The following is a 3,780-nucleotide window of genomic DNA, read 5'->3' on the forward strand; positions in this document are numbered from 1 at the left end:
CAACCGGGACTAAAGGGGGGCATTGGTCACGGTTGGTGCCACGAACCGTGACCAATGCACCCTTTAGTCCCGGTTGGTGCCACCAACCGGGACCAATGGCCTTGTGCTGCATCGCTAGCTGAAGTTTAGTCCCACATCGCTAGCTGAAGGGCGCCGGCACTTGTTTATAAGCGCTGCTGTGCCTCCCCATTCGAGCTCCTCTCTAATGCAGGCTTTCGGGCCTAAACTTGTTACTGCCTGTGGGCCTATTGGGCCTCTGCGGGCCTGAATCCTGGCCCATGTAGGGTTTCTAGTCGTATTCAGGCCGTGGATGCCCAGTAGGTGGCATTTTTTTTGGTTTTTTCTTTTTTATTTCTACATTTTTTTGGTTTTTTATTTTTTTATTTCTACTTAAAACTAAATACTTACAGTTTTTTAGTGATTTCTTTTTTGCTTTTAGGTTACAAAAATTATAAACTTTCTGTTAGTGCCATTAGTTTTAAATTTTGAATAGTTTAAATTTGATTTTTTAAAAATTTGTGTGAATCACTAGTTTATGAATAACTTTACTATAAAAATAGAATTTTTTTTCTATTTATTTTTTATTTATACTTACAACTAAATACTTATAGTTTTTTAGTGATTTCTTTTTGATTTTAGGTCACAAAAATTATAAACTCTCTGTTAGTGCCATTAGTTTTAAAATTTTGAATAGTTTAAATTTGAATTTTATAAAATTTGTGTGAATCACTAGTTTATGAATAACTTTATTATAAAAATAGATTTTTTTTGTTCTTTGCTATTTATTTTTATTTATACTTACAATTAAATACTTATAGTTTGATTTTAGGTCACAAAAATTATATTCATTTTGCTATTGAAGAATATTATAGTTTTATTTTAGTTGATCATAACATAATATTTTAATTGATTGTTTTTATTTTCATAAAAGTTTTGTAGTTCATTCTGTTTGCTATTAATTCATTATTAGCTAAATGACTCTGAAATTGGAAAGCATTTCAAAATGAACTCTGAAAAGGTTGAAAGTTGGCATGGTATCATAATTTCTTCCTGCATTTGTCCAGGTATATACTTTCAGTGTCATCTAAACAGTGCGTGCATGCGTGGTATCCTTTGTTTGTCTGTCCTGAAAGGTTACTGAGAGCGGGCCAATCGTTGATGGTCACGAACAGCAACGCCTTAAGGTTAAATTCCTCCTGTCTGTGCTCATCCCACGTACGTACACCATTTCCATTCCACAGCTGTAAAAGTTCTTCAACTAATGGCCTTAGGTACACATCAATTTCGTTGCCGGGTTGCTTAGGGCCTTGGATGAGAACTGGCATCATAATGAACTTCCGCTTCATGCACATCCAAGGAGGAAGGTTATACATACATAGAGTCACGGGCCAGGTGCTGTGATTGCTGCTCTGCTCCCCGAAAGGATTAATGCCATCCGCGCTTAAAGCAAACCATACATTCCTTGGGTCCTTTGCAAACTCATCCCAGTACTTTCTCTCGATTTTTCTCCACTGCGACCCGTCAGCGGGTGCTCTCAACTTCCCATCTTTCTTTCGGTTCTCACTGTGCCATCGCATCAAGTTGGCATGCTCTTCGTTTCTGAACAGACGTTTCAACCGTGGTATTATAGGAGCATAGCACATCACCTTCGCAGGAACCCTCTTCCTGAGGGGCTCGCCATCAACATCACCAGGGTCATCTCGTCTGATCTTATACCGCAACACACCGCATACCGGGCATGCGTTCAGATCCTTGTATGCACCGCGGTAGAGGATGCAGTCATTAGGGCATGCATGTATCTTCTCCACCTCCAATCCTAGAGGGCATACGACCTTCTTTGCTGCGTATGTACTGTCGGGCAATTCGTTATCCTTTGGAAGCTTCTTCTTCAATATTTTCAGTAGCTTCTCAAATCCTTTGTCAGCCACAGCATTCTCTGCCTTCCACTGCAGCAATTCCAGTACCGTACCGAGCTTTGTGTTGCCATCTTCGCAATTGGGGTATAACCCTTTTTTGTGATCCTCTAACATGCGATCGAACTTCAGCTTCTCCTTTTGACTAATGCATTGCGTCCTTGCATCGACAATGACCCGGCGGAGATCATCATCATCGGGCACATCGTCTGGTTCCTCTTGATCTTCAGCAGCTTCACCCGCGGCAGCATCATTGGGCACATCGTCTGGTTCCTCTTGATCTTCACCAGCTCCCCCCGTTGCAGCATCACCGTATTCAGGGGGCACATAGTTGTCATCGTACTCTTCTTCTTCGCCGTCTTCCATCATAACCCCTATTTCTCCGTGCCTCGTCCAAACATTATAGTGTGGCATGAAACCCTTGTAAAGCAGGTGCGAGTGAAGGATTTTCCGGTTAGAGTAAGACCTCGTATTCCCACATTCAGTGCATGGACAACACATAAAACCATTCTGCTTGTTTGCCTCAGCCGCATCGAGAAACTCATGCACGCCCTTAATGTACTCGCGGGTGTGTCTGTCACCGTACATCCATTGCCGGTTCATCTGCGTGCATTATATATAATTAAGTGTCCAAATTAATAGAAGTTCATCATCACATTAAAACCAAAGTGCATACATAGTTCTCATCTAACAACAGATAGCTCTCGAGAGCATCTAATTAATTAAACCATACATTGAAACTATGTAAAACTTTTCAATGCGAAAACAAATGCGATCATAATCGCAACCAAGGTAACAATTGATCCAACGACATAATGATACCAAGCTAGTACTTTCGATTACAGACTTGTCCGGCCCGGCAAAAAAGAATGAGAAACGTTTCCCACTGGCGGGCCGGCCTAAAGGCCGCGCCGGTCCAACATGCGCCGTTGGATTGCGACAAATCAAACGTCGCACAAATAACACAAGCGTTGGACGAGTGTCCGGTCCCTTTCCCACGCTCGTGTCTATCTTCACTTTCCCAATCTCCTTATCCTTTTCTCAACCGAAATCACTATGCACATGATACATGGGCGGCCGATCTCTGAACGAAGCTGCGATCGATGGTACCAACCCATGCAACCAAAGTGATGGACGGCTGTCAACATGTGTCGTGCATACATCGGTTGCCAAGGTGTCGTCTATGTAGCAGTGCTCTGTCTCAACACTCGTTGCTCCGCTCCTCGCATCCGCGCCTCCGCCGTTCTCTGAAATTCTGTTCCAATCCCGGCCTGACCACTGCCCGTTGGCAGCCTCCGCCCAACGAGCAGACCTACTCAAAGCCCTTTCCACCCATCTCCAAGGCGAATTCCTCTACCCGTCTTTCAGATCTGAAACAGCGGCCATGGCCACCACTACTCTGGTTTTGAGACAATGCCGCGACCATCGGCTACCAGGGCTAGCTGCTTACTGGGGGCGGTGAGGTGCAATCTGCCGGGAGGCAGTCGGTGACGCGACTTGGGTGCCCCCTGTGTGCTGGAACCGGTGTCGGTGAAAGTTGCATCCCAGCGATGGTGGCTTTGCTGGAGCCGTTCGTGAGGTGAGCTACAACCGGCAAGGTGTAGACATTTGTGCCAATTCTTGAGGGGATGGGCCAAAAACCAAAGTGGTATTTATAAAGTTGAAAAGGAGAGACTGGCACAAATTATTAATGAACTTGATGTCAAAGCGGAATCCACATTAAGTGTCCAAATTAATAGAAGTTTATCATCACATTAAAACCAAAGTGCATACATAGTTCTCATCTAACAACATATAGCTCTCGAGAGCATCTAATTAATTAAACCATACATTGAAACTATGTAAAACATTTCAATGCGAAAACAAA

This window comes from Triticum aestivum, chromosome 3A, assembly GCF_018294505.1.
Source record: "Triticum aestivum cultivar Chinese Spring chromosome 3A, IWGSC CS RefSeq v2.1, whole genome shotgun sequence".
Classification (NCBI taxonomy): domain Eukaryota; kingdom Viridiplantae; phylum Streptophyta; class Magnoliopsida; order Poales; family Poaceae; genus Triticum; species Triticum aestivum.